This window comes from Leucopleurus acutus (assembly GCF_964270905.1).
Source record: "Leucopleurus acutus genome assembly, chromosome: 8".
Taxonomy (NCBI): Eukaryota; Metazoa; Chordata; class Mammalia; order Artiodactyla; family Delphinidae; genus Leucopleurus; species Leucopleurus acutus.
Genome location: NC_139151.1, coordinates 16,133,418 through 16,145,038, shown reverse-complemented (window position 1 = coordinate 16,145,038; position 11,621 = coordinate 16,133,418).

Genomic DNA, 11,621 nt, shown 5'->3' with positions numbered 1-11,621 from the left:
GCGTGCCTAGAGCCTGTGCTCTGCAACAAGAGAAGCCATTGCAATGAGAAGTCCGCACACTGTAATGAAGAGTAGCCCCCGCTAGCTGCAACTAGAGAAAGCCCACGTGTGGTAACAAAAACCTGATGCAGCAAAAAAGAATTTTTTTTAATAAATAAATAAATAAAATAAAAAATGACTGAATTAGAAGACATTAAATAATGTTGATACACACCAGGAAGGGATTAGGCAAGGAAAGGCACGTTATTTCACCACAAGAAATAAAGACCATAGTTAGAAGTTAATGACCAGCCAAAGATTTAGGTCTTGTGGTAGTTTTCCTAGCTCCAGAGGATCATTATGGTGGAAACTTCTTTATGGTACTTAGCTGAAATAAACAGATGGCAGCTGGAGAATTTTGCTCTGCGACCCCAATGTAGTGTTAAAAAGAAAGAACTCTTTTAATAAGTCTGGTGTGTTAGGAGGGAAGGCACAAAAATCCAAAATGGTTTGGTGATACTGAAAATCCTATCAAGTAAGAGGGCACAGTGAAGCTCCAAGAGGGCAGACAGCTCTGTAGCCCAATCCGCTAGAAAGCGACCAGCACACAGAAACACTCAGTGAGTATTGTAAAAGAACGGGTGGATGCACAGGTGTGGGTTCTTGGCTTTGTTTTAACTTAGAAGATCTCCAGCAGTGAGCCACAAAGCTCTGAGCTTGGTCCTGAGCTGTTATGTTCTTTTGATGGAAGAAATACAAAGTATGCTTACCAAAGAGCTATCAATAATTAGGGCTGGCGAGTAATACGCTGGCCTTAGAAGAAAATTCCCTGTCAAGGGACTACTTAAATCAGAATTTCAGTAAATATCTGTAAGTTGTGCTATAAATAGATTTCTACATGACTTCTCACCTGAGATGCCTTCTAACTTTCAAGTTCCCCGATAATGATTATGTTACTCCTTATACTTAAGCGCCTGCAAATGTTCCCTATTGCCTATCTACGTAACAATTTCCTCTTTGCAATGCCCTGCTTACTTTGATCCTACTCTCCTTTTTTTTCAGCACTTTTTCTTTTTCCAGCACTTTTGAAAAGCTTTTTCTCATCCCACACAGAGGCCATGCCTGTTCTACTTCAGTGGTTAAAAGTTTAAATAACGTAAGTGTTGGATTTAGAAGGAACTGGCTCTGAATTCCAGATCCACCACTTGCTGTGGGGCTTTTGGTAAATTACCTGACTTCTTTCAGCTTTAGTTTTATCATAAAATGGTGATGATGATGATGATGATGATGATGATGTGTTTTCTGAGGATTAATAAAGATCATATGGAAGTTCCCAGGACTGTGTCTGATACTTAGTTCTGTCATCTTACTTCTTCACGGATTTTTTCCCCTTCTGTCAGGACGATACTATTCACTGCCTAACTGCTTTTGAATTGTTTCACATGTTTTCATTTTAGCGTTACTACTAGATTGTTATGAAATCCTGGAGTCTGTAAGCAGGGTCCAAAAAGTTTGACCTCCCGTACCTGTAGTACTTGTCTATAAAATGAGACAGCTGGACCAAATAATCCTTTTATCTATGAATTCTGTTATTTCAATATGCCTTTTGTATCCCTGAGGTGGCTTGCACAGTCTGACACATAACTATTTGTTCACTGATTGACTAAAATCTCTTTGTTGTTACTTCTCTCTTTTCTATTTACAGTAGTCATAATATAGTAGTAGTAGGATCAATATAGTAGGATCAACTAGGATAATGTATATGAAAGTAATTTTAAAATTTGAAGTCGTAATTATATGTGTGTATATAAAGTATATATTTATATATATTATATGTATACATAAGCAGTACATAATATATATAAACTACCATCTATATATATCTGTATATAAATATATGTAAATATATAGATATAGCTAGCTAGCTAGCTAGCTAGATAGATGATGTGATAGCTGTAATAGTAGAAAGAATAGTGGTAATAGGACCATCCATGATTTGAGGCAATTCTAATTTATTTACCAGTGTAAGACTGAGGCTGGACTTATGTGACCCCAGGCCCAGCTTATGCTTGTCCAGGGTGACTCTCTGACAGCAGAGAGGTCCCATGTCATTGGGAAATTATTATTTATTAGTTTTACAGCGCATTGTACACAGAATCCATGCTCTGTGTTAGTCAATGTGAAGAAAATAAAGCTGATTCAGGCATGATTCCAATCTGGTGAAGGAGACCGCTAATATGAAGTTATCACCATAACATTTTACTCCTGAGAGATATTAAGCAAGGGAGATTTTTCTCCTGCTGCCTCTTCTCTTCAAGCCTTTAATCTTGCTGGCCCCTTACTTCTCTCCTTTACCCTCTCTGCTTTATACCTGGCAATTCCTATTTATTCTTTTTGTTTTAATTAATTAATTAATCTATTTATTTTTGGCTGTGTTGGGTCTTCATTGCTGCACGCGGGCTTTCTCTAGTTGCAGTGAACGGGGACTACTCTTCCTTGCGGTGCGCGGACTTCTCATTGTGGTGGCTTTTCTTGTCGCAGAGCACGGGCTCTAGGTGTGCGGGCTTCAGTAGTTGCGGCACGCAGGCTCAGTAGTTGTGGCTCACGGGCTCTATAGCGCAGGCTCAAGAGTTGTGGCACACAGGCTTTGTTGCTCCGTGGCATGTGGGATCTTCCCAGACCGGGTATCAAACCTGTGTCCCCTGCATTGGCAGGTGGATTCTTAACCACTGCACCACCAGGGAAGTCCTTCCTATTTATTCTTTAAGACTCAGTTCAGGTACACAATGCTTCCACTCCCCCCATACCTTACCATCACATTACTAAAGGCCTATTTATAGCAGTTCCTTTTAGCTAGTACATCATGTTCAGCAATCAAGAAAAATTAAAAGGCATATTAAAAAGCAAAAAAAAAAAAAAAACAAACAGCAATTTGAAGAGATAGCACAAGCATCGAAACCAGACATCTAACCACAGTTGTTAGAATGATCAGACCTGGAATTTAGAACAACTATGATTAATGTACTAAGGACTCTAAGGGATAAAGTAGACAGCATGCAAGAACAGATGGGTAATGTAAGAAAAGAGATGGAAATTCTAAGAAAGAATCAAAAATAAATGCTGGAGATCAAAAACACTGTAACAGAAATGAAGAATGTCTTTCATGGCTTATTAGTAGACCGGTCATGGCTGAGGAAAGAAACTCTGAGCTTGAGGACGTATCAATAGAAGTCTCCAAAACTGAAAAGCAAAGAGAATAAAGATTGAAAAAAACAGAATAGGATATCCAAGGACTGTAGGACAACTACAAAAAGTATAAGATATGCATAATGGAAATAACAAAAAGAGAAGAAATAGAGAAAGGAACAAGAGGAATATTTGAAACAATAATGACTCAGAATTTCTCCAAATTAATGTCAGACACAAAATCACAGATCCAGAGAGATTGGAGAACAACGAGAAATATAGATGTAAAAAACCTACACCTAGGCATAGCATTTTCAAACTACAGAAAACCAAAGATAAAGAAAAATGCAAACTCCTAGAAAATAACATAGAAGAAAAACCTAGATGATCTTTTAGATATTAATACAATGCCAAGGGACTTCCCTGGTGGTGCAGTGGTTAAGAATCCGCCTGCCAATGCAGGGGACATGGGTTTGAGCCCTGGTCTGGGAAGATCCCACATGCCGCAGAGCAACTAAGCCCGTGCACCACAACTACTGAGCCTGCGCTCTAGAGCCTGCGAGCCACAACTACTGAGCCTGCATGCTGCAACTACTGAAGCCTGCACACCTAGAGCCCATGCTCCACAGCAAAAGAAGCCACCGCAATGAGAAGCCCGTGCACCACAACGAAGAGTAGCCCCCACTCACCGCAGCTAGAGAAAGCAATGAAGACCCAACGCAGCCAAAAATAAATGACTAAATAAATTTTTAAAAAAATACGCAGCCAAAAATAAATGACTAAATAAATTTAAAAAAATACAACGCCAAAGGCACAGTCCATGAGGGAAATAATTGATAAACTGGACTCCATTAAAATAAAAACTTCTGTACCACAAAAGACAATGTCAAAAGTCTAAAAAGACAAGCCACAGAATGGGAGAGAATATTTGCAAAAGACATCTGATAAAGGACTGTTATCCTAAATATATAAAGAACTTTTAAAACTCAACAATAAAGAAACAAACAACCTGATTTTAAAAATGGGCCAAAGTCCTTAACAGATTCCTTACCAAAGAAAATATACAGATGGCAAATATGCATATGAAAAAATGCTCCACATCATACATCATTAGGGAATTGCAAATAAAACAACGAGAATATCACTACATACCTATTAAAATAGTCAAAATCCAGGACTTCCTAGTGGTCCAGTGGTTAAGACTCTGAGCTTCTACTCTGGGTTGCATCTCTGGTGGGGGTAGTTCTGCATGCTGAACTGTGCGATCAAAAAAAAAAAAAAAAGTCAAAATCCAGAACACCAACAACATCAAGTGCTGAGAAGAATATGCCATTGGCTGCTGGGAACACTAAATGGTTTAGCCACTTTGGAAGACCATTTGGTGGTTTCTTACAAAACTAAACATACTCTTACCATATAACCCAGCAATCATGCTTCTTGGTATTTACCCAAATGAGTTGAAAACCTAGGTCCACATGAACACCTGCACATGGATGTTTAAGGCAGCTTCATTCATAATAGCCAGAACTTGGAAGCAACCAAGATATTCTTCAAAAGGCAAATGGTATATCCATTCAATAGAATATTGTTTATCACTGAAAAGCAATGAGCTATCAAGCCATGAAAAGACATGGAGGAATCTTAAATGCATGTTACTAAGTAAAAGAAGCTAATCTGAAAAGGCCATATGCTGTATGATTCCAACTACATGATGTTTGGAGAAGGCAAAACTATGGCGGCATTAAAAAAAAAGACAGTGGTTGCCAGGGTTTGGAGAGGGAGCTGGTAGGGAGGAATAGGTGGAACACAGAGAAATTTTAGGGCAGTGAAAACACTGTGTGATATTGTAATGTTGGATACATATCATTATACATTTGTCCAAACCCACAGAAAGTACAATACCAAGAGTAAACCCTAATGCAATTTATGGACTTTGGGTAATTATGATGTGTCAGTGTAGGTTCATCAACTAGGGGCAGGACGTAGAGAATGGACTTGAGGACATGGGGAGGGGGAAGGGTAAGCTGGGATGAAGTGAGAGTGGCATGGACTTATATATACTAACAAATGTAAAATAGATGGCTAGTGGGAAGCAGCCGCATAGCACAAGGAGATCAGCTCCGTGCTTTGTGACCACCTAGAGGGGTGGGATAGGGAGGGTGGGAGTGAGACACAAGAGGGAGGAGATATGGGGATATATGTATATGTATAGCTGATTCACTTTGTTATAAAGCAGAAACTAACACACCATTGTGAAGCAATTACACTCCAATAAAGATGTTAAAAATAATAATAATAAATTAATTAAAAAATTTTAAATGTAGGTTCATCAATTGTAACAAATGTACCATCCTGTTATAATAGTAGGGGAGGCTGTCCATGTGGGTGGGCAAGAGGTATATGGGAAATCTCTATACCTTCTTCTCATTTTGCTGTGAACCTAAAAGTGCTCTTTAAAAATTGTCTTAAAAAAAATTCAGATCAGGCATCATTTTCTCCTAGACACCTTTTCTAACCAACCCACCTCCTCCTTCTACTTCTTAGAATATTCAATTCTCTCCTCTATCATTGTGTATTGTATTAGAATCATTTGTCCTCACTATCACTAGATAGTGAGTTCCTTGAGGAGAGAAATGTTACCTTACTCATTTTTCTCCCCATTGTTTAGCAGAGTGCCTGACACATAAGTAAGAATTAAATAAATATCTACTGAAATGAAAAGAAATTCAGTGGGCCTAAGATGACTTTGTCAATTACTTGGACATTGCCTTTAAGAATATCCAGCTTTTTAAAACATACAAGAAGATGCAAGAAACTGTCTGCCAGAACTAATTTGGATGATGCCTGGTTACCTCCTGTGTTCCAACTTCCCACTGCACTGCAGCCTTTTAGGATTCCAGGTGCTGATTCCTATTCTTGACCTCGCTTCCACCATCTGCTCCCCTCAGCTTTAACGGTCTTCTTTCTTGAGACCTGAAAATTAACCTTGACTATTCATCCATCAAATATTTACCAAAAAATATTTATTATGCCTGGCACTTCCTGGTACTGGGGTTACAAGCAAACAAGGCTCCTACCCCAGAACTCATTTAGTCAGGGAGAGAGACTTGTAAACACATGGGTAAGAGAAAGGTAGACATTGTGATAGAAACAGCCATGGACTATTGGCACTCAGAACTCAGGGTTTTATCTTGAGAGAGACCCTAAAAATCCATGATTTAAGGATTTGTCATTTTTAATGAGGTGGAAATTTGAATGAAACTATCTTGAAGGTTGGTGGGCAATGAAAGCAAAGCACTTAGCCAGATGTCTAGACGGGGTGTGTATTTTGGCCTGACATTGAGGTTCTTAACTCATTCTCAAGCACATTGTTACATTCATTACAGATATCAAGCTGATTGTTTAAATTTTTCAGGTACATTTAATCAGAGAGTAAATGCCATTGTAGGGTTCCCAAAAATGGGGTGTTCTCTAAGACCTCAGAAAAATGTTCTTATGAATGTGAAGGATAGATGTACTTAAGGATAAATTTATTAAATATATAGACCTGTACAATGAAAGTTACAAAATTTGCTGAGCAAAATTAAAGATGATCTAAAATGATGGCACAATAAATAGTATTCATGAATGAGAAGTCAATGTTGTTTTCAGTTCTCCCCCAAATATGTATTCAATGTATGCCAGTCAAAATTTCAAAAGGCTTTTTGTAGAAATCAAGAACATGATTCTAAAATTTATATGGAGGGAATATCCTGGCAGTCCAGTGGTTAGGACTCGGTGCTTTCACTGCTGGGGAGCCTGGGGTTCAATCCCTGGTGGGGGAACCAATATCCCACAAGCCACACAGCATAGCCAAAATTAATTAATTAAATAAAATTTATATGGAAATGCAAAGGACCTAGGATAGTCAAAACAATTCTGAAGAAGAAGACAGCTAGAAGACTTACACTATCTGATTTCAAGAGTAACTATATAGTTACAGAAATTGTGATAGTCTGGTATTGATATAAAGATAGACATAAATATAAATGGAACAGAATATAAGTCCAAAATTGATCCACACATATATAGCCAATTGTCTTACAATACAGCAGCCAAGATGTCAATAATTCAATGGAGGACTTACCTGGTGGCGCAGTGGTTAAGAATCCACCTGCCAATGCAGAGGACACGAGTTCAAGCCCTGGTCCGGGAAGATCCCACATGCCGCAGAGCAACTAAGCCTGCAAGCCACAACTAGTGAGCCTGTGCGGCACAACTACTGAAGCCCATGCACCTAGAGCCCGTGCTCCGCAACAAGAGAAGCCACCGCAATGAGAAGCCCGCGCATCGCAATGAAGAACAGCCCCCGCTCGCCGAGAAAGCCCATGCGCAGCAACAAAGACCTAACGTAGCCAAAAATAAATAAACAAATAAATAAATTGCGCCGGAACAATTGGACATCCATATGCACAACAATTAACTTTGTTCTTTACTTCACACTATACACAAAAATTACCTTAAAAAGGATTACTAACTGAAATGTAAAACTTAAAGATATAAAACTTCTAGGAGAAAACATGGGAGAAACTCTATTGTATTGATAACTAATAGTAAAGATTTCTTAAATAGAACACAAAAAATAACACACCATAAATGAAAGAGAATGATAAACTGTATTTTACCAAAGTTAAAAACTTCTGTTCTTCAGAAGATACTGTAGAGAATTCCCTGGTGGTCCAGTTAAGATCCTGCATGACGAGTGGCATGGCCAAAAAACAAAACAAAAATTTAAAAAAAAGCAAACAAAAAGACACTGTTAAGAAAATGAAAACACAAGCCACAGATTGGGAGAAAAAAATGTCTGAAATAAATATATTGACAAAGAACTTTTGTTCTGAATATAGAAGAACTTTTACGACTCAGTAATAAGAAAAATAACCTAATATTTTTTAATGGGCAAAAGAGTTGAACAGGCACTTTGCAAAAGAAGATATATAAATGGCCAAAAAGAATATGAAAAGATGCTTAATATCATCAGGGAAATGCAAATTAAAACCACCATACGATATCATAACAACTAGAATGGCTAAAGTTTTTTTAATTGATAATATTGTGTATTGCCAAGGATACAGAGCAATTGGAACTCTCACAGTCTGCTGATGGGGGTGTAAAATGATAAGCCACTTTGGAAAACAGATGGGAAGTTTACTATAATGCTAAACATACACTTGCCATATGACTCAGCATCTCCAGTCCTAGGTCCAAGAGATCCAAGAGAAAGGAAAACACATGTCCACACAAAGATTTCTACATGAACTTCCATCCTCATTTTATTTATAATAAGCAAAACCAGAAACAACCCAAATGTCCATTAACTATTGACTGGATAAACAAATTGTAGAATATCCATCAACAGAACACTACTTGGCAAAAAAAAGGAGTGAACTATGTACTGGTACACACAACAACATGGATGAATCTTAACATATCATGTTAACAGGAAGAAACCAGAAACAAAAGTTGACTCTATGATTCTATTTATTGAAATTGTAGAAAAAGCAAAACTAAAGTGACAGAAAGCGGATCAATGTTTGGTCATGTCAAAATGACTCAGGAGCCAACTTGAATGGGATTATTTTGGGGCAATCTGGTTATCAATAAGAAAAATAATTGCGATGAATGAAACATATCAAATGTGTTTCAATCCATGAGTTTATAATGATATTAAACCACACACACACACACACACACACAGTTAAAAAAATGTAAGAATATGACAAATTAACAATTTTCAGTTGGGAAGACAAAAATGTTGTTATATAATATGTTCTTTTTTTTTTAATAGATCTTTATTGGAGTATAATTGCTTCACAATACTGTGTTAGTTTCTGCTGTACAACAAAGTGAATCAGCCGTATGCATACACATGTCCCCATATCCCCTCCCTCCTGAGCCTCCCTCCCACCCTCCCTATCCCACCCCTCTAGGTCATCGCAAAGCAAGGAGCTGATCTCCCTGTGCTATGCTGCTGCTTCCCACTAGCCAACTATTTTACATTCGGTAGTGTATATATGTCGATGCTACTCTCACTTCACCCCAGCTTCCCCCTCCCACCCCATGTCCTCAAGTCCATGCTCTATGACTACATCTTTATTCCTGCCCTGCAACTAGGTTCATCAGTACCAATTTTTTTCTTTTTAGATTTGATATATATGCGTTAGCATACAGTATTTGTTTTTCTCTTTGACTTACTTCACTCTGTGTGACAGACTCTAGGTCCATCCACCTCACTACAAATAACTCAATTTTATTTCTTTTTACTGCTGAGTAATATTCCATTGTCTTTACATTATTTCTAACAATATCTTGACCTGACCACAAAGATCTTAAAATTGAGAAATAAAATACTTACTGACCATATGGTTACTGATTGAAATAAATCGAGGCAAATGAAAATGTGTTAATTTGTAAGAATGGGAGTAAAAAAAAATTTTCCTGTTGAAACATTTCTTAATGTTGTTTTAACAATAAATAAAACTCTGGAACTTTTTCTATAAACCATCGGACCTTGCGTTCTACCCACAGAAATTCCCTGAATTCACACTGTGTGTCCATTCTCAGTCCACATAGCTTTTCTTCCTTCTTTTCACATCTGAAATGCCAGGTCCCCTGAAGTCTCCCAGTTTAATTACTGTAAATGATGAAATGTCAAATAGTCTCCTAAATTCCAGGCCACTTGGGTGGTGTTTTGACACTCATTCTCAAAGTCCTAGGTTTACATTTGATCATGTTTACGTTACACCAATCAGTCCATAGACCTTTTGTCAGGGTTTCTATATTTCCTCCCTTTGGGTTGGCATGCAGTCATGAGCGAAACCAGAAAGAATTCGGATGGAATCATTAAACCCATCATCATTAATGGAAAGACAACTTGAAGGGCAAGCTCTCCTGATAGCTTTCAGTCAATTTGTCTCATAGTCAGAAAACAGCTATTTTTACCTATCACCAGCTGTATGGTGATCTGGAAAACTGTATGGAAAACACAGACCCTGAATGGGGCCCAGGGGAAGGGGAGGCTGTGTGTGGGAAGTGAGGAGTGAGATAGCGTTGTATGCCCCAGAATTACGTTCCTGCAAGGAACTGAGGGGATAGTGGAGGCTTAGAGGTAAAAAGAACCTCAGCAATGACCTAGTCCATCCCTTTCACCTTACACATTAAGAAACAAAGGCTCAAAGAAGTAAAGTGAGCAATAGCCTTCAGAGAAGAACCCAGGGTACCCTGAAGCTTAGTTTAGGGTCCTTTCCACTCTACCGCCTGCATTGTTTAAATGAATTATTTAGAAAGCTAAAACAGACATATTAGGAGGCAACATCAATAAATTTCAGGGTTCGGTGACATTCAGATTTTGCCAAAACACTAAAAACTGCCTGAGCCACAGAGGTATTCAAATATTAGCAGAGGCTAGTTTAACCAGCTCTAGTGTTCCCTGGGGCACACTTCCCTTGTTTATGTTTATTAATTAAAAAGTTGAAAACAAGGAAGTATAAAGATAGGTCATAGGTTCCACATAGGCACAAATTCAATGCTTGATCATTCATTCCTGGTTGAGCAATACTTAATGAGTGTCTGCTATGCATCAGGCAGCATGCCAGGTGCTGGGAATCCATACAACAAGGTCTCTGCTCCCTCAGAGCTTAGAGTATAGCAGGGAAGACAGTGTATTGAAGTAGTAATTACATTAAAGTGTGTTGAGTGTTAAAACTGAAGAAATTCAGGATCCTATGGATTTATCCCTGGAGACTAATTCAAGCTGCATGATTTGAGTTCCCCAAACACAAATTCTTTTCGATAAAACATTTAAAGCAACAAACATTTACCTGCTGGTGTGCCATAAATTGTGTGAACATCTGCAAGAGAATTCCTAGGTAAATTAGCGTTTTACAGGTGGACAAATTATTTTGGATTATATACGTCTGATAAATGTAGTACTATTTGACAGTACAGGTCACCTGAAAAATAATTTGACATATCTTAAAACTTTAGGCTTCCAGGTTTTCACAGTAATTCTTAACGGGTTTTGTCTGCAAAACCGACCCCCCTGATAATTTTCAGAACTCTGGAAGGCTCTACCAATTCAGACAAGGGTCTTAATGAATCCTATCCATTTTTAAAGGGCCAGCTCTGGGCCCTGCTCCACCAAACGTTTTCATAGCCTGCGTACATCTTTTGCCCCTCCTCTCTGTTACAGATTCCGCATTTATATAGGATTTAGCACATCATCTTTTTAATATTAACTGTGTGTATGTGTATATATATATATGTATATATATATGTATATATATGTCTTCCCCGAAACTGGATGGATCTCTAAGGAAAAGACTGTCTCTCCATCCCCCTATAGTATCACCTTAAGAGGCGGTCATCCAAAATCCATACATTCATCATCAACAGAAATTCCACCCATAAATGTAAGG